At 47.4% G+C, this 25,355-nt stretch overlaps 1 protein-coding gene across 5 annotated transcripts in view; it reads right to left on the reverse strand.

Moving 5' to 3' along the window:
• LOC106741985 overlaps window positions 1-25,355 on the reverse strand; it is a 184,906-nt gene that overhangs the window by 91,172 nt on the left and 68,379 nt on the right. For all 5 annotated transcript variants that reach the window (XM_014614491.1, XM_014614490.1, XM_014614489.1 and 2 more), the window contains one exon: window positions 16,414-16,502. The gene's annotated coding sequence lies outside the window, so the exon portion shown is untranslated. The remainder of the gene's footprint in view (window positions 1-16,413; window positions 16,503-25,355) is intronic.

Here is a 25,355-nt window from a genome sequence, read left to right on the forward strand (position 1 = left end):
GATTTATGTTGACGTGTAAACATAACCAAGTGCAATCGAGAAGAGCTTCCGAGAGAGATAAGATAAGAAAAATGTGCGCAACAGCTCTTCGACGCATAATTTTTCGTAATATATCGCTTACATTCCCATTCGTTCCTTCAATTAGCCGGCCGCGTCATTAAGTCCGGGAATGCAAATCACCGCGGTGATTAAAGCGCTTCCGCGCTCTCACATTGATTCCCACGAGAGCGGGAAACTGCATGAATTATTTCTTTCTTCCTTCCCCTCGCTTACCTTCACCTCGCTCGATTCGCAAATCTTCCAAAAGAGTCTTCATTTCGCGTGCGTTGTACACGCGCGAAACGTCCGCGTCCGAGGTCCAACGGAACGATTGTGCGCGTCTTTCCATGTGGTATCGACCGACCGATCTATCGCGATGTGATGTATCATTCTGTGTCGCGACGACCGACCGCTTCTAATCGAAGGCCAGCGTATCGCTCTCTTATCTCCAATCCTCGGGACGCGATAAAAATTCCCCCGGCCCAGGCAAATCCGCCGGGACGTGCCCACGTGTTACATACTGGCGCGAGCACGCGAGCACATCAATAACGAGAATTATTAACGCTTACGTGTGCAAGGCGGCACGCGATGCCGGGAAATCGAGGCGCGTTGAATCAGCGAACTGGCGCTTTCCAGCGGCGGTGGGTGGACTTCGCAGTGTCACCGGCGTGCTATCGCGAGATCAAACGTCACGTTAAGCGGGGAAAATTTCACATTTTTATTCGAGAGTGAAAGAAAGATCCGTCCTTTACCGGCGCTGAAGGACACGCGTTAAATTACTTTTCGAATTCCCGCACGTTTCTCGATATCTCTCTCCCTCTCTCTATCACAATCGTAAACGCAAACTCACGGGGCCGGTTGAGAAATGGAGCGGCTCTCGAATCGCGAGAAACTCGCGACAGGAATCCCGCGATTCATGCGCGTCGGCAGATAAAACTGTATTGAAGCGCCACCTGCAGCAGCCGGCCGGCTAATAATCGGCCATTGGCCGCGTCAGAAGAGATTACCGTAAATTCCATTATTTGCCCAAACCGTCTCACTGCTCTCCTTCTCACCCCTCCTCCTCCCGCGAGTTTCGTCGATATCGAGTTCCAGGATTTACTTGCGCACGGGAATAGAATTTCCGCGTAATGTAAAACGCGTAGCCCCCTGGCCTCGTACGAATTCCGCCGCGTACTCTCCTTCCCTTCCCGGAGCTCGCGGTCGCGCCCGCGTTTCCCTTTGTTTTCCTACTCTCCTTCCGCTTTTCGCGTTCTCCTTTCCCGTTCCGCCGCGCCGGCCGCATTCACAACGGCGTTGAGACGACTCCGCTTTCCCGCGGATAAAAGTGCGACGACGACGACGGGCGATGTCGACGAAAGCAGAATTGCCGCGCGAATTTACGCGAGCGTGTTTTACCGGCTTTTTGTTGCGTCGAGGATCGAATTCGCAGCTCGCTACGAGACGGCCTTCTCGCGACGCTCAAACAGCGCGCGGTTTATTAGGGAGAGAAGAAAAACGGCGTTCACTTTCCTGCTCGCGCTCACGAGAATTTCCGCTCCCGTGAAAAGGCGAGCTGATTGTTAGCTCGATGGAAAACGAGAAAGTCAGCTCGTAGTGCATATGTATTTATGCAAAGCGCAATATTAATGCGCAAGACACCAGCCGTGACAAGGTGGCGACTAACTTTTGCAAGCTAATAACTGCTGAAGCAATTATCTTCTTACACGTTATTATCGAACATACCTTTAATTCGAGCGTAATATGTGCCAACATATTTAATCGAATAAACGTGTAATATCACCGGCGATCGAATATCGTTACTCAGAGCCGTGCGTAACTTACTGAGAGATTAGCAATATTACAGTTCCTATCTAATCTCGCTGGAAGCTCGGCGCTTTCACGGAATCTTACACGTAAGATTGTGTAGAACACGCGCGACGTCCGGTCGAGAGTAACGAGCGAGGCAGCTTCGTTATTCCGTTGCGGTCGGCTTTGCGGTTTGCTACCGTCGGTAGTCGCGAGCCGAATGAGCCCCGACGCCGCTGCAAATCGGCATTATTTCGAGAGCTGGCTGACGGCCAGTGGCCCCGCATTCTCTCAGATCGGTATTTTAATAAGCCCGTCCCGCGCCCTCCGAGGCGCGTTTTCACGAACGAGAGGATTGCAGAGCTCGTTCGATTACGAAAGCTCGGAAAACCGCTGGAAAATATTGCCGGCGCTCGACTTGCCTAAAACGATCCCCAAAGTTTCCTAAAGTCACTCCTGAAATTCAACGCGTTTGATACCTGCGATTATATCACTGAGTTTTTTCTTTGAAATTTACTCGAATTAACCGAAACACAATCACATCGAGATCTAATATTACAAATAAGTAAAATTATGTTGTAATTCTTGCTTTTAATACAATTTTATTGTTTTCATCCAAGGTTTTGCTTTTCTACTGAAACCCGTTTTGAGGTGAAACTATTTTCACTCGAAGATCACACCGAACTTCAATTACACCATTTTGACAATTACCGACAATTGAACGCAGCCCGGTGACACTTTTCCGCATGAAATTAGATCTGGAATTTACCAGAACAATTCATATTGCTTTCCACAGCGCTCTAAATTCGCGCTATCGAAATTCAACGCTTCACTTATTTTCGCCCGACAATGATGCCGAGAAACGTCGACTCACGTTTCTTTTGTGCCCGCGGTCGTATCTCAACACTTGTCCTCCTTGCAATCGTTCGCGATGCTTTAACGCCCTCCCCCTCCCCCCCCCCCCCCCCCCNTTATCGCGGAGGATAAGAATATCTCTCACGGATCGATGTAATATAGCAGCGCGCTCGGTATTCGCGGAGTTTAATTTCGACGGAGAATAGAGACGGGTCTTCGTCGAATCACGCACCGATCTCGCAGAGGCCGCCGACGAAAACTTCGATATTGGCGGGCAAGAACCATAAAGTGCCTTTCAATAACCACGTGCTCGAGATAACCGCGTGTGCTTTCGACTGGCTCTCTCCATTCGTTCCGTTCGTTCTGCATAGAGGCAACGAATCCTCTCTCTCTCTCTCTCTCTCTCTAAGCGCCTACCTATCGACCGATCGATACCTCCTCGTCCCCCACCGGGACCGCTCTCGCAGGAGTGATATTCCGTTTCTTTCTTACGTCTCGAATGCTTTCCGAGTCGTCGTATTCGCCTCTCCCGCCCCCCCCCCCCCCCCCCCCCCCCCCCCCCNAACGAGAAACGAAAAGAAGTATGGATCGCTCGCTCGCTCACCCTTCGTCTTGGCCGAGATTAATATTATTCCTGCCGCGTGCTCCGGCTCATTTCGCGCCCGGCCTACGCGACGAGTATCCATATCGCGTCCCGTCAGGATTTTCCCGCAGGAGCGCTCTTAGGGAGCCGGGAAAACGCGAGTAAACCCTCGAACGGGATGCGGGCTCGATCTTTTCACGAAGTACAATCTCTCGGAGGGGAGGCTGAACTTTACCCGGGGTAGCCCGTCCCTCGGATAAACGCGACGCGCGCACGTGGAGAGGCGATCGATTTCCCGAGGATGAGACGCTTTTTCGATTCTCGTCCGACTTAACAAATCGACGACGGTGAGTCTCGGCGCGAGTGAAATGTAAACGTCAAACTGACACGATCGCGTTCAGGGTAATGACGGTTAACGCGGCGGTGAAACATCGCGCGAGTGGGTGAAAAAAATCGGCGAAATCTTAGCTCCGACCGCTGTCGCGGAATAATGGTGGCGACGCCCGCGAGGGCGGTGGTATCAGCCACGTCGAAATTTCCGCACGCCGCTGCTAATAACGTATGAAATGAGCGCTCCATTATCCGGAGCGCTTTCCCGACGAGCGTTTATTAATATTGGAAAATCCCTGTATGCCGACGATCGGTGCTGTGGCCTGTAAATTCCGAAACCGTTCGAAAACCGCGTTTTACAACGGCGGCTCTCCGGAACCGGAGAGTGCGCTCGCTCGATCCCCCGGATGCGGCGGACTATCGCATACCGCGCTCCACTTTCTTCCGAGTGGCCTAATAAAGTTCAACGCACATTAGTGACCGACCGAAATTACCTTTTCCAATTTCGGCTAAAGTCTAAAACGAATGTTCGGCCGTAACCGAAATTAAATCGAAATGTTGATCACACTGATGCACATGAAGCCATCGCTACATTATCAACGGGACGTCTGCGGCGAGATATTTCTGTCGAATCGGCGAAAATGACGAAAAAGATCGACCGTTCCGCGCGCTTTTTATTCATTCTATTAAATTGACGGCTGAAGCGCCGGTTTGCAGAGATAAAAAAGAAAACTCGATTCTACTTATAACGCCTCGCGACGTTGCGTTGTAATTTGAAATCGATGAGATGAAAATTGTCACGAGTTAGTCGCACTTTTGCGTTTGTATTTTCCGGCGGTTCAAAAAATATCCGCAGCAGAGCGGGAGCGTGACGGATCTCTCGACGATCTTTTTTCGATACACAATTTTTCAATGCTTTTTATCCCGGATGTGTTGCAATCTGAAATGGGAGTAAATGTCATTTCGAGCAAATTGACACGTACTGTTTTCTTCCGTTACGAATCGGAAGCTGCGACAAATAAAGCCAACTTAAAATGATCACTAGCTTCATTATTTTCACGTATTTTCGCGCAGATAGATAGCCCGAAGGTAATCAATTTAATTACATCTTCCTAGCAATTATTGAAAATAATACCATGCCGTAAAACACCGCTGTGCTTTCGCTCGTTCATGTAAAATGGGGAGAGAGAGAACGGCAGGAAAATAGAGAAAAACAAAGAGAGAGAGAGAGAGAGAGAGAGAGAAGTGAAGAGTACGGTGCGGCGCAACGGCTCTGAAAATTATTATCCCGTTATAATACCCTTGATTACGGTTCGATTAGCGATACCATTTATTCGTTATTCATAAAACTCGCATTTGTGGAAATCGAGTAGTTGAGCGACCGCGCGGGAGACGGCGGGGAAATGCAAGGAGAGGAAACAGGTAAAGGACAGGATCGAATTGACGTGCCGACCGTAATGGGATTGCCTGGGCAATGTCGGCACGATTTTCCGCGCGATTCCACTCCGTGATTCGCATTCTCGTGCAGTAATACTTGCGCACGCACGCGGACAGATACACGCAACGTTTGTGTACGCATGTGTGCGCTCGTGTGTACACATCGCGCATTCGTTATCGGTTATTTTCGCGCAAAAATACGAAATACAAATCGGTTTTGTTTCGGCGATATTCCGCGAGTTTAACGTCGACCGGTCGACGTTGAAACGTAACGCGAATTAGCCCGCCACGGAAACACATATCCTGCGCTTTTGGTTTTTACTCGCGCACATTCAACACACATTTCTTGCGTACAGGATAACGTGGAAATTTATCACGGAATAAAGTTCTTATGTTTCCTCGCGAAGGTCCCGAGGATGGATTTATCGGCGCGCGTGTACGTATATACGCGACAATGGAGTCTTCCCGGCGTTTACAGCATATATTCGCTCATAAACAGACCGTAAGCTTCCGGCGAAATTGACTTTCACGATCGTAAAAGCCGAAACGATAAAACAAGAGCGTAATGGCGTAAAGCGAGTTCGAGTCATCCTTGAGTGATGCATTAGAAGCGGCGCGACTTGAGTGAACGCGCGTGATTTCCTTATGTCGCTTTATCCGACGGTGTATCGTTTCATAATAACAAAGGAGACGCGACCGGAAGGAAACTTTTCACTCGGCGGATGGACCCTTTCTCGCGCCGACGGCTTCGACGCGAACCTAATCCCTGAGCCTAATTAATCCCGCGTACATCTGACTACGCGATCTCGCTGTGGAAAACCATCGCAATTAGATTAAACTCCCTAACGAGCTGCCAAGAACACGAGAAGCACTCCTCCTCCTCCTCTACCCACGTCTGTCGATATCAATTTTAGCCGAGGAAGCGTTTATATAGAGCGACGTTAGCTCTGGCGATCACCGGAGGAAGCAGGCAACGCATTTATTTATCACGTCCCAGAAGATTCGATGCAGTTAACCGCAATGGTCTAATGCGGATATCTATATTCCCGGGATCCCCTTGAGAAATATAAATGTCTGAGAGACGTCACGTTAAAAAGAGAAGATCAAGCGTAAGGAGATATAACCGAGTTCTCTCGGCAATGTTGAATTTACAGAGTAGCTAGGCACTCGCGTCTACAGCGAGCAGAGAAAAAAGATTGATTGAATTAACGTGACGAATTGCGACACGGCTGTTATCTTTCGTAGATCGAGAAAGCTTCCGCAAAAAAAAAAATAGAGTTCACAATGTCCTTCTGCACCGAGAAAGAAAATTGGCCGAATTAACGCGACGAAAGGAATGCGCTTCCGTTGAAAGAAACCAAACTGTGAGGTCCCTACGAACTAAGTTCGGTTCTTATAAGCAGAAATTCCGTTTTCTTTCGACAAAACGGTTTGTTTAATGTTACGTTACATTCAACCAATTTAATTTTCTCGGTGCCGAAGAGGGAAACTCGAATTTCTTGCGGAAAGCGGTCCCGATCTGCGGAAAAATAACAGCCGCGTCGCTCGAGATTGAACGCGCGCGAAGTTCGCAACGAAGTCGACGATCGATATCGCGATGACTTTCCTCGAGAGAGCCGTCGCATTCCTCGCGCGTCGATCGCCACCTATCTCTCTCAATTAGACGCGCGCGCGGGAAGAAGAGAACGCCGCGCTGCTCGTGGCGGAGTCATTCGCGCGACGTCCCGACGAAACCATGGTTTCCGCAATGCGGGAGAGCGCGTTATTCTCGGATCCAGCCGACCTCGTCACACGGATCCGTTCCCGCGTGTTCGTCAACGTGACAAAGCGCCGGTCGCTCGCCGACGATGATCTCTACGCGCGAGCCGCTTCTTGCCTCCGAGCCATATCCCATCGACTGTACAACTCTCGTCGCATCCTCCATCCGCGATCAATTAGCCCGTGTCGCCGAGCGCTTTTACCGCTGACACATTTGCGTCGCTTCTCCGCTCCGCGAAGTCGAAACGGTTCGTCCTGTTCCCGGCCCATCTGCGTGGTCCGCCTATTTTTCTTTCATCTCATTTCCCTCGCGTGATCGATCGAAGCAGCGCTCGGTAATCGAGTTGTACATCTGATATCCTCGTTCACGGCGACCTGCCGCTCGGTAGGTCAGTAGGTCGGATCGCCGGTGCACGCTCGTCTCGGCAAGGTGATGATATCGATCGCGGCGTGCTGACCCACTAAAGATGTACAACGCCGCGCTATGGCACGCAGGTGCGACTTGGTTACGTCGTACGGCCGTTACAACGATAATCGTAAATCATCGGCTGAATATCGTTTGTTCGTCCGCTCGTTCGGCGACACCTCGTTTCCGGTGCGGCAACGCGAGCGTGATCGATACCAATCGCCGCGCATTTGCTCGTTAATCTTCCATCGCATCGCGTTGCACTCGGCCGTTGAATAAATACCAGCCTGTTCCGCGTTGCGTGCGAAAATTTGAAATAATACGGTGTGGAAATATTTTATTACACCGTACGGAAATATATTCATTATCCGCTGTAATATTTTTTTATCTACTTTTATGAAAGAAATGTGAAATAACGCAAGTCTGACAGCTGAACGATAATTAGTCTTGAATTATACGAAATATCACGGGACGCGTTTCTCCCATAAAGCTCGGTCGTCATTGTACGATAATAAACTATGCTTTGTATCGACAAAGTTCGTCATACCAATGACGAGGATCCTTTTCTCAGCAAAACCCGACGAATAAAAGGACTCTTGAGGGATCCGAGATGGAAAGTTGAATTCTAGTTTGGGACGTTTCCGCGATATGACAAGAATAATGATTATGAATTGCAATCTTCGATTAAACCGAGTTTGAGTTAAGAAAGTACCGAAGCGATTTTAGATCGATTCCATTAAGCCATTTCGTAGCTTTCCAAAGCCGTTGACACGCTCTTCGAAATAAGTGTCTCGTATGTGGGTCAGTGGGTCACTGGTTCGTGCCGGGCCGAGAAAACAGTGGTGACGCATGAACAAGAAGACATGTACATACACACATATATACCATTACCAAATGTGTTTATGGGACAAGGTTGCAAGCACGTTTGGAAGCTCCCGGAGAACGAAGACATTTTCGTCGATCGACATTTCGATCGATGGCCTCGTTTTAACGAAATTTTAATCGCATTCCTGCACAACCAAGAGACAGAAAAACTGTAACATCACGCGTGAGAAATCTACTCGACTTTCCTACGTAAGGATCTCTATTTCTCATGGAGACAGGTATATTCGCGCGGAACCGCTCGGTCCTGTATCTCCGGCGTCGTATCGAGAGATAAAAGAACCATTGCTATGTCGGCGTTCTCGTACATCCTTGCCTTGTAATCCGGCGAAATAATAGGAGAAAGGCGAGCCCGAGGTGGTTCCGGGTGCGGAATCGAGTGCGAAGTAACGGACGTTAATGAGAGAAGGTTATAGCCGAGGGAGCGGAAGGCGGTGTAAGTGGCAAACTGTTGCGGACCTGTCACGGACGGAAGGTGGGACGAAGATTGGTCGAGCCGGAGAGAAACGAGCGAGCGAGCGAGCGCGCGGCATGCGCGCGATAACGAGATATATATTAAGGGGAACGCGGAATTTTGCGGACGTAAGCTTATTTTCAAAGCCTCTGTCTAGCCGGTGCTTTTTTATCGCGACTTTGCAAAATGACGCTTATGAGGCCGATTACGTCTCGATAAGTATTCTTTTTTTTCTTTTTTTTTAACCGTCCATTAACGGACCGTTGAAATTACAGAGTCTCTGGGATTGCCAAAAAACGTTCTTGTGAACGTTACATAAAATATCTTGAGAGAAAGTCGACCGTTTTCTTCGTGTTTTATATTCATAATTTTATAAGCGTATCTTATAGAAGGCAAATGTGAAACTTGAGGACGAGAGAAATTGCAAAAACTGTGAAAAAATAACGCGTGATTAGTGATCGCCGTTTTACGGAAAGTTCCGAGTCGAAATTTTCGTTTTGCGTTAACACTGAAAATTCTGTCGAAATTGAAAAATTAATGGAAAATTTCAAGATATAATATTAGAAGTTTTGTTATGTACGTCCACACACATATACACACACTTATTGTCATTTTCTCATGCTGAAACTTAACCATTTATGCTGAGGAAATATTAAATCATTTAATAAAAATTAATGGATAAATATACTTATTACGTAAAAATGAGGATAAACATTTCCATCTCATAATCTCTTTAGTGTTTTCTTCTATTGGCAAGGGAAATTTAGATAAGATTTGATGATTCAAATGAAGTTGAAAAGTAAGAGTTGCAAGGACAAATATAGCAGTTGTGTGTCGGTATTTGCGAGACTTATATTAGATTTCAAGACCGATACTCATACTTGTAAATTGCTTACGATGTTTGATTGAACATAATTGCAGAACCATATTCTTGGACCGTCATTCAGCTGTTTCGATCAATATTTCTCATTGTATAAAATAAGTATAGATTTATCTCAGAGTTTCACAAAGATATAAATTATCAAATAATAAAAGACTATATAAACGTTGGTTTTAAATTTTGACTCCGGTATCTTCTCATTCAAAGTTTGTCAAACACCCGCTAAAATCGAAAATATTCTGTATAATAAATGATATTTTGATATGAACACACCTGGAAATACATAATGTATCAATCCCGCACCCCAGCCTCTTACGTCCACTGCCCTGCATTCACGATCCAGTATCCTATTCTCGGCTGCTGCATCGTGGCACACAGGATATTCATTAATAGCGCTGACATTATACTGATAACGTACTATCGAAGATACGCGTTAACTGATATAATGCTGAGAGAGCTCGATGAAATATCAAGAAAGCTGACGAAATATTTTAATCGCCAGAATTGTAAACAACGCGCCGATATACGTACTCCGCGTCGCGGTGTGCGCGTCATTCGCCGGCCCGAGACATAATGACTCACGGACAGGCGCAAGACTACCAAACAACCGGTATTTCCAAAGAGACAAAGTCACCTCACGCCAATCGTCAACAGTCGTCGCCCGCCGATCAATGACGTGTATAAACAGTAGCCAAAAAAGCACACAATCAACGTTCTCTAAATATTCCAGACGTTCGAGACGGTTAAAATTATCGGATGATCGCGTGCGCGGCATATAACGGAGATTTCGCCCGCAACATTTCACGACCGTGATTGATTATCATGTAATTATTAATCAATACCGCATTTCTGCAATTCGTACTTTCTCTTGCATGGCAACATTGAATGTCTGGCTATGTTGACGATTATTGACAGAAATTGGATCCAAAACGGAATATAGAAAAGGAACGATGCGACATATATTTCGAGTTGTACAAAATTATTATATCATATTATATTGGATAGTTTTTGTCTTTAATGGACGTTTAACAAACTTACCGAGAATAAGGAAATACTCGAAAGTCGAATTGTAGAATTTAACATAAGTCTCACAAGTGCTGACTTATGCATGTTTAACAATGCTTTTTGGATTGCGAAAGTCCTATCTTGACCTTGCCAATCTCTTCTTTTCACTTCTTTTCACTTCTATTTAAAGAATCATTGTTATTTTACCGAATTCAAATTTAAATCTCTGCACAGCATTATACCACAATAGACACAGTATTACTATCTTTGTCCTTACAATTTCGCCCTTTTCATCCTCTTTAAATCTCCAAATACATAAAAAGAAAAAAAATATGATAGACGAAAATTGTTATCACACATTAATCTTATTAACCCCTTGACATACAAATAAAACGGAATTTGATGCGTCCGAAAAATATAGTATTTAATTTTGCTCAATGAACAGTCATGTGCAAGCTTGTGAAACAATTAAATAATCACAAGTGAAATAATTGAATAATCTAATAATATACTGCACGGCGTCACCGGAGACAGTTCTTGACGTCTCGGAGACGTCGAAAGCTACAATGGTACATGAAATGAATGACGTCTGGGAGACGTCATTGTATGTCAAGGGGTTAATTGCCCATATTAATTATTGCATTTAACACTTGCTTATCGTGGATATTCTATCTGCAATCAGGTAAATCACACAATTACTTATTTGAAACTGAAAATCAAAATTAAACGCAGATATAATATCGAGATAGTCGAACGTTAAATAATTCTTAAACAAGTTTTCCCTTGAGCTTCAATATGAGGAGAACGGCAATGAATAACCATCCGTAGAACCAAAGGAGGACAATAATTTATATAATATTCCATCTCGAGTCTCCCCATCGGTACTTTAAGTTGGGCGGAATTTGCAGGGTTAACCGAAATTTCAAATATGGGAGTTCCCTAACTGCGAGCCGCACGTGACTCTCGCGAAACTCGCGACGCTTACTCACGCGTGTGCACCCTCGACGTCGCTGAGGATCTGTCGCGGGAGGATCGAAGGGACGATGAACCATCCCTTCGCGCGGTAACGACCGGCATTATATTCAAACGAGTTCCTCCCCAGTTGTTTAACTTACCTCGCGCGCCGATCCGCCGGAGAACGGAGAAAGAGAAAAAGAGAGAGACTGTGGGAACGGAGTGGGATAAGCGGGAAGGTCCGCGCTTTTCCCAGGAAACGCGCTGGGCTCTTAATTGGTATCCGTATTCTCCCGAGAACCGAGACAGTTACGAGTCGAGCGCGGTCATATCTTCAACAGCCGTCGCGATAATGTCCGACGCTACCAGAGTCAACATTTTTAATTCCACATTAAGTCTTCAAGTTACGGCAACGGTAATCGTTTGTAGCACAAAAGGAGCACAATAGATCTTTGAACAGTTAATACGGGACCAAATTAGACTTAACTAGGATTAAAATTTCAATTCGGATATATCGTGATACCTTTCTTCCCTTCTCATTCTTTATATTCGCGTGTTATTTGTCTTTTATGACCGTATACACCTGTTATAAACTCGTGTAAATTACTGTGTACCGAAGGAAACCTCTAGCAAACAAATCTATCAGACTTGTTCTACTCTACTCCACTCTAGCCTGCTCTACTCTTCATGTATAAAGTATCGACCATACGTGTGGAGAGATGTAAAGCCGCGTGCACTGTAAATAGCGGATTAACCTTCCACGCGCAAGTTCAATATTGATGTCATAGAAACCTCTGCCGATTTCCCACGTCACGATGGTTGCACTCGGGGCGTCATCGATGCCTTCCAATTTCGGTTCAGGCGTTTTCGGGTCGGACGCGTAGTGTCTAGATACACGGGGGCGTCACACGGCGGAGCTGCGTTTGACAATTTGACAGCTGGTAAGTGTTTCACATGTGCGAGCGGTTGAACATGTAAGGCTGAAAGGTTTTCCGATCAACAGTGTCGATGGGCGCGTGTCTAGACGCGCGACAGGTACATGCCGGAAGCGAAAGGTACCGCTGGCGCGCATCGTACGCATGATCATCGGCGACGAAAAGGGATGTGTATATCGAAGAGACGTAATTTCGCAGCGATAAGCGTCCGTATCGCCGCCGGTAGCACGCGCCGTCCCGGAGTAATGCGAGCTAAAGTCGCACGAAGGAAGCGTGCATTGTAAGACGACACGGGATCGCGCGAGCAACTCGCACAAACGCCGGCGAATCGTCGGTAATCGGATCCACCGACTTCCAGGTTCGGTCGATCGCTCGACAGTGTGAGATTAGTCCGGCATTCATTCCACCTGGTTACGTTGACAAAATATTGTTACACTTGGCAAAATAGCGCGCACTCCGCGTCATTTTGAAGAAGAGCCAAACACGTTGATTCGTCGAAACAAATCGACTTTAATCGCGTTTCCCGTAGTAGACGGAATATTAATGAGGAGTTCCTCGGAAAAACAATTTAACTCCGGCGAGATCGATCTCTTCCCGCTCGTTCCTCTCCCTCGGCTATAATCATACGAAATATTATTTCGCGAAAGCGCATGTCTGAAAGTCACGGACGGAGTCTCTTGGTATCAAAAGATCGTATCCGGAACTCTGTGTTTAGAAGAAACTGAAGCAGCAAGCGAAAGATAGTCGCAGGAGATTTAAATCGAAAAGAAACTTTTATCCCCGCGACTTTTACTTTCGCGACGATCGTGACCGTAAGCGAAACGCCCGACATTCATCGAGCGTGCGATCGATGACGGCGTTCGTTTCTTATTCATTTTACGACACCCACCAAATTGATATTCACCATTTTCGAGTGACTTTACGGTGCCTGTTAATTTGATCGACGCCACATCAACGTTATGATCTGTCGATCCGCGAAAGACACTCGTAAGGAGAAAAACACATCGCAGCACGAGGAAGGAGAACGAATCTCGAGTCCCTATAATGAGAAATTGGACACCGTCGCTGTGGCCACCATGTAAAAGACTGGGAGTTCACAAGCTATAACACGCGAACTGTTCAAATGTACTACTAAGATAGACGCAAACCAAAATAAATTAATAATTGGTCACGAATTTCGAATAAAAACGAATTTCTTTTAACACGCTTCGTAGATTTCGTAGATGGCAAATCTTTGCTTGTGTTATCACTCAACTGATAACTTTCGCTCTCCAACGAGAGACACAAGTCTAATTATACCAGCATTTGTTGTCATCATATGTTTATTTTGCATTTGATAAAGAAAAGGATAATATGTGATATAACTAGAAACTTGTGTCTTTTTGCTTCTTACTGGAAAGCAATCTTTTCATATATCCCACACATGAAGGTAAACTCTACCATGGCGGAACTAATAAAAAATCAGACATACAGTGTCCGGACTCTTATTACAGGGACTCTAAAACGTACCATTCTCTCTCGATATTTGCGACGATGGACGCGTGAAAGAAAGTGCGAAACGACGGCGCACAATCGCGACGACCCCGCAAGATTCTCACGCTCGAAAACGGCTTCGGCCGCGCCGCGAAAAATGCCGGGCTGATTGATAAGGTTTTCAGTTTACAAGCGACGCTTCCATTTCCGCGTCGGTACCGGGCCGAAAGGTTTCGCCTGTGCCGTTCAATTTCCGCACAACGTTTCAATTTCTGTCGGGCCGGCGCGCGCCCTTTCTCGCTGCATTCAATTCCGCGGTCCTCTTCGACCATCCCTCCCTTCCTTGCTCTCACCCTGCGCCCACGACACACATTGCCGATGCCCATCCAGAACTCGCTATTTTCGATCCGGTGATGGATTAACCCTTCCTATCCGAAAAACCATCACGCCGTCTACGATTGCTGTATAGGTTTCTGTCGGAAACTTAAGTTTCCGGTAGCGACGAAGAAGAATGATTTATGGCGGGGCTGTATCTCACCGTGACCCTCTTTCTCTTCCTCTCTCCGAAGGAACGTTTACCATAAATGGCGGGCGTTTCGAAGCACGGAAGTGCCATCGAATTTTCGAAAAAAGCGAAGCACGAGATAGCTTACGATGGTAATTCGCGCGATTGCAAGGTACGAACCGACCGTGCGTGTTAACGACTGGTTCCCGGTGAAGAATTTGCGATTCCACATACTAACGATAAGCAAGGAACAACGATGTATTTACACGCGCTTCGTCGTATCCGTGAACAGAGTCGCGAGCGGAATCGCGATTTCCGACTTTGTTGCGATTCAAGGAGGGAACGCGTCGACGTTCCGGCAAAACAACGTTCACGGCGGTTGCACGCACGACCCGTCGCGAAAAGCGAGGAAAAAGAGTACGATGAGGGAGACGACGACGAGGGGACAGCAGGAGGGTTTTAAAACGGCGTTACATCGTAACTCGTCGCAACGACGACCGGCGATAACGCGACGCTCGGCTTAACAAAGGCTTCTCTCTTTCTACATTGCCATCGTGTTTTGCTTCTCCTCGTTTACGATCTCATACGGACGATGCCAGGCGAAATCGCGGAAGGCCTTGAACGAACGATATTCCCGAAACGTGTTTTTAATTAAAGCGTCTCTCAGACTCTCAAGATCCGACTCGGAGAGAAAATTCATATTTGCGAAAATAAATCGGGGCCTTTACCTCCTTACAAAACTTTCGGGTAGAGGGGACTAATTTATTATTAAGCGCACGTGCGTATAATATTTTCGAACATGTCTAAATAAGGATTGGAATTTGTCTCCGAGGAATACACGCGAACTTTCGCGAGGCCGATTAAGTAAATTATAATAATCTATTATAAGATATATATACGCATAACACACTGAATATATAGCGAGTTCGTGGACACACATATATGCACACACGGTGTTTAACCTTGCCTGAGGTCCGAGACCAACCCTGGTTGGGCGTGCTGGCCCGACGGGGCCCGGTCTCGTGATCGCGCGTGTGTGGAGGCAATTACGCGCACCGGCAATGATAATGCTCGGTTGTAACTATGCGGGTAACTATATCGCGCGGTCGTACACGCACGGCGGCAACAGAGTACCGCGCTCGCTCGTATAACGTTTATGTCATACGAGGCGACGGCGAGCCCTCCGGCGACGAGAATACGGCGGAACGACGCGACGCTCCGTCGCGCGCGTACCGAGCTGATTTACGATCGCGATCGTAATTGTAACCGTAGAAACGAGCGTTTTCTTACGATCGCAAGAGAGGAGAATACGTCCCGCTCGCGGCATCCTTACCGCGGCCCGATCGCGGGACTTATTAATCGCAGCCCCGCGCGCGCTTCGGCGATTGGAATCTACGAGGCCGATCGAGCGCGAGGTCTCAGCGAACGAGATTAACTCTCACGTTATTACAGTTGGAGTCGAGAGCGCTTCGGATGGTACGGAGTCGGCGTCGTGTACACCGACAGAAAATTATTGTTAGTTTCGCCGCCAAATATACCCTCTAATTACAAAAACAGTCGGGAGAACCATTTTTCTAGCAAGTGGTATATCAGTGATAACCTTACATGCATATTGTTACCGCTGTAAAATATATGTGTGACGCTGAAATTATTTACCGTTATGCGATTTTTCGCTTTCACATCGAGGTCGAAACTATTATAATTACAGCCATTATAACGCTACTATCATCAGTTATTTTTGCGATTTTCAATTTTATGCATTATGTCCAAGATTCAAAATCGTATAACACTCCGTCTAGGGAATAGTGTAGCATACATGAGCCTAGTGTACACTGAGAGAAAAATAATTGGTATTTGTGACTATAATACCGCTGTACACACACCGTGGTAAAAGAATTATAGTCAGGAGAAGTAAGTGTTACTATATTATCAGTGGTAACAATTTTACATGCATATTGCGCTATTTTTACAGTTAAAGCTAAAAAAGAGTAATAATTGAGGCTAAAAATATAAATTATAATTTCTCTCAACGTACTGGTACAGAAGAGTAAAGTTACGAAGGTGAGAGCGAAAGATAGAACAAAATTGGAGAATTCTACGATTAAAAAATCAACGATTCGCGCACTCACTTGTTCATTGCAGTGCCATACGTTGAACGGTCGTTACGCAGACTGCACTATAACGTGTTAGAGACCCACTTCAGGGATGGATCAAGGACCTGAAACATAAGCACGAAGAGAAACGGATCAGTCGGAAGTGCATTCTATGATTTTGTTCGAAAGAAGAGTAATTCCGCGTACGTCGAGAACCTTGAGTCAAAATCGCGCATCGAAAGCCGTGATTTTGCGCTTCTTCAAGTTCGTTTCACTTCTCTCGGTAAGCGATGGATGAACACTGCGCGCGATGTGAATCGGGCGTGCCGTGCGTGCACGCAATTCCAAGTGGCTCGAGTTGCCGAGCTACGGCGAGGAGGTGTACGCGAGCGCTAAAATAATTGCCGCAATTGCTGAACTTGGTGATGGATTAAGCGGGCAATTTGTAATGCCAGGTGATCCATCAAAACTTCGCAAAAGGTTAATCCCGGTTTAAAGACACGCAAGCGATCGCGTTCTCACGCGGGTCCTACGTGGCGAGTAATAATCATCGTTCATGCTAATAATTACGTATTTCGCGCTCGCTCGATACACTTACTTCGAAACATTGGAACGCCGTGTACTTTTGTAATTATGCGAGCGCGATAGCGCAAATATTAATGCCATATAATTTCATTAAACGCGACGACACGCGAGCCACGCGACTCGAGAGTTAACGAATAATTGCGCCAAATTGATATCGCCCGAACACAACAATTTCATTACGAACGGATGAAAACAATCCGACCTCTCGCGTTCCGGCCACGTCGCGCCGCATCGAAATCTTCGTGCCTCGACTCGAGAGAGCGAGGATATCGCGTTTCGCGTCTGGCTCGGACGCGAACAAGCAACGACTGTTCCGCCAAGCAACAATAGCATCTCGGTAATCAACGCTGGAATATTCATGAGACGTGGGGATGTGCCGACGCGAAAAAATTCTACGCGAAGTCGCGACTGTACTTCGCGAACGTGCGCCGAATCGAGCGACCGCGTATGCATTAGCGGCGACAGCAGCGAGTGCATTTCTCTTTTATGCCCGCATTTTCCCGTCCGATATCGAGGAATTCGTTGCGACCGCGAACGTGACGAGGGAAACAAGCTTTTTAACGCGTTAACGGTATACACGTCCGGCGTAGAGAAAGAGAGAAAAGGGGGAAAAAGAAGGTTCTTCCTTGTGCCAAATATTACAAAGTGGAACGTCCATTGCGAAGTGCTACCGATCGAAAATGTAAAGCAGAAATATCAAATTGCGTCGCGTAAAATTTACACACACACACAATACCGTTATCATGCAGCGGTGATGCGACATTCTTCGCTTCGACGGAATCTGCATTCAACGACACGAGGAAAGTGGAAAACCACGACTTTTTCTCTCTCTTTTTTCAGGGCGGGGAGAAAGGCTTAAAGGAGCGAAACGGTAATTTTCACGGCGACGCTCTTTCGCGGAAATGTGTAACGGTAAGCCGTGTTCGTCGCTCGTTCCACACATTCCGACACCCCGGTCGGTCTCCCTTCTCCCCCTTTCTCTCTTCGGCTTCTTATTCTCGAATTCCACTCGCGTTTATGCATCGACGGCTACTTCAACAGCATCCGGGAAGGAGCAAATCGCTCCTCGTTCCTGTACTCGGCGAATTCATTATAATCAAGCCAGTGTGTACGGTCCGTATATGATCGGCTCATTATCCTCAAGGTAGTCTACCTCGCAAACTATCTTCATTATGATGAATCGTAATGCGTAGCCCGAACAAAGGGACTAGTCGCAGTCTGAGACGCGCTTCTTGCTGTCGCGATAGACGCCCCTGCGAGATAGAAAGCGACGCGCTCTCTCGACAAGTAGCAGCCTCTCCGCATATACACAATGTAATTCAATCAATTATTTGCACGCGGTAATCGCGACGTTATTATACGCTGGAGAATAGTCGGAAGTTTCAACCGGCCATTCGTCCTTTTTGCACTCGGTGAAAGATATCACATCCGCGGACTGTTAGCTTTACGTAACGCGACGGCGTTACGTAAAAAGCACACACACACCTCGATCTTAGATTTCCCGCGTGCGGAGAATGTAATGTACGTGGTCTAAATTAGATAAAAACAGGGCTATCGATCTCAGTCGAATCGCGAACAAGGAAGCGACCCGATCGACTCATTTCAGATATCGCAGAGTTCCCGGTTTCATAAACTCTTAACGCGCTCTTCTCAGTTTCACGGCGAAATCCACGCCGGCGAGCGACTGCTGCCTCTCTCGCGACGGCGCGGCAAGGTCGGAAAGACGCGCGACGTGATATACCCATCTCTAATCCTTGGCATCTTCGTGCGTGCGTGCGAACGTATTCGAGTGGAAAACGCGCATACACGCAGAACGAGCGAGAGACTCGATTCGCGACAGAGAACCGGTTTCTCCGGCTCTCGGAACGAGTAATTTCGTTACGAGCTCCGTCCATCTCTCTCTCTCTCTCTCTCTTCTCTCTCCGCGACTTTTTATTCGAACGGAAAGAGAGAAAGGGAAGAGGAGGAGAAAGCCCGCGACATCCTCGGGCGGTTTTCGCGAACCGCCTAAGTCATCTCGCGCGATTCGGCACAATTCGCGGCGACCTCCTCATATTCGCACGAGCGATAACGGGAACCCTGTGTCCCGGTGAGAGCGCTTTCACGACGAACGGATTCTATTTCGTCGTGTGCTTATGAATCGTTGATGTTTATCGCGAGAATTCTCTCCCGTAGCTCTCAAAACCACGTACGAAGTGAGGGAGAAAGTTATCTTACACCGTGTGCGCGACAGACATGATAACGGATTGACACATGTGAAACTTTCGTCCGTGTGTACATCCTGAATCGACATTTTATTCTTATGTAAAACTCTTCATTGTACAAAACAATAAGACAGCAAAATAGATTCAATTTCTATTCTAACAATATCATTTATTTCTACCTTGGTGATATCTGAAATTTCCGTCTTCAGTGTTTTAGTGCCGAAATAGGTTGTTCAAAGTAGCGTTAAAATGAAATCTGTTGAATTAAAGGTTCCAAAGAGAAAAGTTAACAACTGCTAGTATCGTCAAAGAAGATTTTTACTAATTTATAGGTCATCCCTAAGAAGAAGACGCAAGCTGTTCTTAATAGCATCAAAGTAGCATCGAACTTTCGACTCGAGATACCTCGTGAAAATTACAAGTCGCACTTTTGTTCCCGCGGTAAATGGTGTCCCTGTTCTTTGTAGCTGGCTGCACCAGTTCGAGAAATTGACACACACACACACATTGAAACGTGATTCTAACGCCTCAGTGTGCGTAAATCCCTTGAGCCAGTGCAGCCGGCTCAGCTATAAGGAACAAATGAAAAGAGAAAATCGTGGCGAAAATGGAGACAAATCGCAGCGACGCACACGGCGCAATAAGCGCGTCGCCGACATTCGCACGCAGAGTAAACGTTACGCAATTCGCGGATCGATCCATCAATCACTCCACGGCCGGCGTCCCGTAATAATCGTCGTGCCGTTGCAATAACAGGCTTCGAGCCGTCGTCCGTTATTAAATTATCGAGACGCGTGTGTAGGTGTGGCGCGCTTTGCCTATAAATCGTTCCTCTCGCGCGGGAAGAGACGTTACTGCGAGACGGCACGCGAGGAGGAGAAAGCGAAAGCGAAAGCAAACGATGCGGCGACTTCTCCTCGCCGCGCGGTAACCGTTGCACCCGAGAGGTCGGCAGACCGCGCCGCATTCATCTCGCGACACCCTCGAGTGCAACACGTGCACGCATGAGAAACGCACACGCTCGTGTCGAACCGTCCCTTTCGCGCTTCTCGCGTTTAACTCTAACCGGCGCTCAGACGCCTGAGAGGGAGCCGAGATGCACATTTCGATGATTGTGTCTTTTCCCTCGTCGGCTTTGAACCTCCTTCCGACAATAAGCGACTTCAACTTATCGGGATTATCTTTTCGTTACCCGGAGGATTGGAACGGAGATGGAAGAACGGCTCTAAATTTGTTGGGAAAAAAGTAAAAGAAATAGAAAGCTCGTTCAGAGACGAACGAGTGATTTGCATTTCGGATTAAAGAGAAAAGAACGACTCGTTTTAACTGTTCGTTCCTACTTTCCATCAAGTCCTCCGGGTGCCAAGAAACGATTACTCTCAATTGAATAATACAGCCGATTACTTTCTCCACGGGGAGCGAATTATTAACTTTAAGCGGACTCATCTCGATCTCGTTTGCGAGCGCGCCGTCACCGTAACGATTTATTATATCTCGTAAAAACGCGCGACACGCCTCCCTCTCACACCTCGCCGGCGCCTCCATTTTACCGTGAATAGCTGTGATTATATCGTTAACATAATCGCCTTCCCGTATTGATAACGGCTCAATGCCCCGTGCTGTTACACAAGCCTGTCACGAACTCGCTTACCTGTTGTCGAAGATAACAATCCCAATAACGTGCGAGTGCGCGCATGCAATGTGCGTGTTGCGGACGTAAAACGGCGTTTCCGACGAAAGTGGGTTACGCCGGTGAGTTTTCGCGCGGTTCACAATACCGCGATTCGCAAAATCACGAACGATACGCGTGAATCACAGTTGGGAGAAGCGCGGAGATCAAATATCAGTCGCCGAGCGGCTGAGAAATTATCTCTCCGTACACGTTGCGCCCGTCGCGAGAAATGAGTCGAATTTTCAAAATTCATCCAAAACAGCGAGTTAATAAACCACGTCCGACGCAAATCGTTCACGTCGCGACCCCGCCCAGCGAGTACATAGAAAAAAGATTCAGTTGCTGCAACTGAATAGGGACCAGATGAAAACTCGGTGCGCTGAAAAATGAGTTGGGCTAGATTTGCCTGACAATGGACAACCAAACAATGGACAATCAAATGTGTTTTGGTTGAAGAAAACAACATTTCTGATTAAAATGGTACATGAAATTTGGTACATGATAATGAGAAATTTGCTTTTCTTCGACCAAAACGCGTTTGATTTTTCATTGTCAGATAGACCCGACTAAACTCATTTTTCAGTACGTGTAAACAGCGGTGTAACCGCATCAAAACTCGGTTGAGACAATTGAAAGCAATTGACTGAGAAGAAAAACTCCTACAGAAATCTTTCTGTTCTCGCCACCGAATTTTCATCCGGTCTCCAGGCAACGGAAAATCCAGTTACACCAACGGAATTGTCTTTTCCGTGTGTACCAGGGCTCTAATTTCTACCGTTTCTGCCGGCGTTTGACGTTCGATTGCGCCGATCGCAGCACAGCGAAGCGGAGGGAGAGCTCATCATCGCGCGAACGGAATCGCTCGATAACACGGCGAGTGTAAATTAGGACTCGCGTCCGATACTTTACACCGGCGATCGTTGGTCCGAACGGTGCGCGAAACAAACGGCAGAGCAAAAGCGACATGAGGGATGAAGGGTGGTGGGGAGCCCGCCGCCGCGTAAACGCGACCCGATTAATTACGCCGATTAAACCGGCGTAATTAAGAGCCGTGGCATTAATCGAACGGTTATACGGGTCAAAGGAGAATTGTAAACTCGCTCCGTGTCAAAGGCACGTCGCATCTCTTGCGTTGCGCCACGCGTGTTCGTCCCAGCTATCGATTAATAATCGCACTTTGTTCGCCCGTATTCGCGACTAGGCCTCCGCCGCCACGATTAAATTCACGACTAAATAAATTCATGCCGAACTTTCCATCCCGGAAGTCGATCGAAACGGCGTTACCAATTCACACGCGTGGAATATCGTCCGCGACCGGATCCGTTTTCTTAGGAATCCTGAAAAATTTTAGCTGCATATTAATGGAAATACTATCTCTGTAAAGTTAGAAAACGGACCGTTCGAGATATTCGCAACTGAAGGCAATCTCCTATTTTTAACTCCTCCGGACCAATCTTAACACATTAACGGCGGGCGATATTTTGTGTGATCATAGAAACTTTAAGGTACAGTCGAGCTAAATTGTATTACTACGACTCCCGCCTTTAAGCCGCAGTCGAGCTAAATCGTAGTACTACGACTCCCGCCCTTAATGTGTTAAGAGAACTTTTGAGAAGAGGGAACGAATTCTTCACAACTACTTCCGTTGCAGTTCGCTTCTCGCTCAGTTCGGCCGTGTAAAGATTCCGACGGTCCCGCTTAATCGAATAACTCGGGTAAATGTCAACGCGGGAGATGCCTCGTAGTCGTTGAATACACACTCAAATATCGTGCGTTGTAACGTATCCGTTCCGTACAAACACAAGGGAGACTCCGAAGCTCGCTAGAAATCTCGCGACGATACACCCGGCCGAGTTTACTGTTAATCACACAGCTCGTTAAGCACGATTAAGCGTGCGTGACCGCGCTCGGAAAACTCAAGAATTCGTGCTCCTCGCGCGCGAGAAATCGCGGGACTTTCGCGCCGACCTTCTCGATCGTGCTGGAAATTGCGGTAGCGAACCAACCAGTTTGCCCGCCCGCCTGCCTGTTTGCTCGCTCGTTCGCCTGCCTGCTTGCCTTCTCGAGTTTATCTCAACCGCGGATCGTCCCTGACCTCGGCAGGTGCGACAGGTTTCCCGCACGATCGCGAGACACTCCGTCTTCTCTGTTCAGACCCGATTTCTTCCGGTGCGTGTAAACGCGACGCGATGATTCTCACCTCGTCGGGGATTCGCGAACGCGTGAATGATACTTAGCGCGCGAGCAGCCCGATCGATCGTATCCGAAGCAGAGAGGGGACACCTCTCTTACGTCAGCGTTAACTTTATCATCGCGGTGACGATATCGATGTAAACCGATCGTATCTAGGACGGAATCGTTTACTTCCCGCCGCTACTCGATCGATGCTTATCACGTTGAAATAATGTCTCGATTAAGCGACGGCTCGTTCAACCGGTCCGCGGTATCCGGATTTCCTTTGGAACAATATGATTCCAACTGCTCGTTGCCATTCTCACGCGACGAGTGTCCTCGGCTTGATTCCGTGCGGAAGCGAGGCGTTGCTCGCACCGTCGAGTGCGTTGAGAGCGAAAACTGCGTTAATAACGGGAATTTTCCACGGGAAAGCGAATGTTTGCCTTTGCATTATATGCCTCCTTTGTGTATGTATGTATCGATCCGTTTCGTCGGAACTTCGCCGGAAAAGTTTCCGAAGTTGGAGAATAGCTGCCGGGCGATTCGCCGAAATCAAAGACGCGGGCATAACGACTCCTACGTGGCAATTACACATTCTAGCGGTTGACTCTCTCTCTCTCTCTCGAGTGAGAGTGAGAGAAGAGCGTTCGTAGTGCCAATCCACCAAATTAATGTTCATCTTATTAAAGCGTTAATTCGACGCGTTATCTAAATAACCTCCCGGAGATAAGAAGAAGAATCGTGTCACCTTCTTTCTCCGTTTGCATTTCTGTCTTATTTGTGAAATGCGACGAGACCACCTTCGCCGGGATTTATCGTCACATTTGTTTACCCCGGATCGCGAAATCGGGACATGTCGAAAACCGCGGCAAGAGGAGACACGTCTTAGTACCGTTAACTCTATCCGGCCCCCTTCTCCTACCGCCGATGGAGTTCATTACCCACGGGCGGGATATCTACAGTTAGGTACCTGCCTGTCGGGAACGCTAATTAGGGTTTTCGTACGCGAGCCACTCGTTGGCGTAAAGCGTCGAAGAACCGTCCGCTCCCGCTATTCGCGTGGATGATCCTCCTTACGCGGCTGGAATCGCTTTCCCTTCGGGGATCTTGATCGAGGCGAGGTGATGCGAGCTTTAATCGGTAATATATTGATGCCAACAAGGAATTAGAGTTGCCTCATCGTTGTCGTGCAACGTGTCGAAGATAAATGTCAACCGAGCCGAAAATCGGTAATGCGTCGAAGATCTCATTGCGATCGGGTAGCAAAGTAATGGAGTTATAGCGCGGTGTTTGTAATGCGCGCCGCACGATCCGTTAAGCCGCGTCGAGATTGCGGGAATATCAAGTAGTCGGGGTAGAGTTTGTTTGTTTCGTCGATAACCGCTCGGAGCGAATTGTATTTGCTCGGTGACGCTCTACTGTCGATAAAGCGCCCCGGAATAAACTTCGCGAAACGGAAACGAACATCGATATCCCGATAATGCGATAGAACTACCTGCACATCGCATGTCCCTCGCGATAAAATTACTCCTCGAACCAAGGGCGGCTGTGTATTACTCTGAAATTTTCTCCGTTATTACACCGATTAAAGCGAATGGTCGATCTTTACTCGGTGATTTCCTTTTCCGTCAACTTTCTCGCATGTGTCCGGTGCACACAATGAAAGTTATTGTTACTATTAACCTGAAATCTTTCCTTTCGGTTGAAAACCGTCCAAAAGCTTGAAACCTCTCTCGTCTTCTTACAAATTTAAGATGCATCGTTTTACCTCAGTACACTTCCAATTTGGCGAAGAAGTCGAAGCGATATTTCTTAACCACCGGTCAATCACAGGGTATATCTCCCGACCCGAATCTCGCGTTCACCGATAACCGGACGTCAAGATCGCTCGAGAATAAAACGAAAAGAGATACTTCACCGGGACGAGAACAAGCAAGCGGTCAGTCTCTCGAAGAGAACCGACATTTTCCTGCATCAACGGGAAATCGAACGGGAGCGAGTTCCCGTAAAATCGGTGCGCCCTTTGCGGCTCCGCTCGGCCATTCGTGGGGTATCTACGAAGAAATCGAGCGCCATTATACGGCTCGTTTATGCCCGTCGATAAGAGGGACCATGCTTTCGTCCCGATTCTGGCGATCAGTGCGACGGGAATGCCGGCGAGATCGGCGTAACGACGTACTTTACGTCGAACTAATAAAAGAGGGACGATCGAAACAGTCGGGAGCGGCCAATAAAAGAGACCGCGGTAAGTATCCCTCGCCTGCGGGACAAATTGAAGCCGAAGGACTCGTGTATCTGGATCCTGAAGATTGTGAAATGAGAGAGAAAGAAAGAGAAAAAGC

This window comes from Dinoponera quadriceps, unplaced genomic scaffold, assembly GCF_001313825.1.
Source record: "Dinoponera quadriceps isolate SergipeBrazil2010 unplaced genomic scaffold, ASM131382v1 scaffold696, whole genome shotgun sequence".
NCBI lineage: Eukaryota > Metazoa > Arthropoda > Insecta > Hymenoptera > Formicidae > Dinoponera > Dinoponera quadriceps.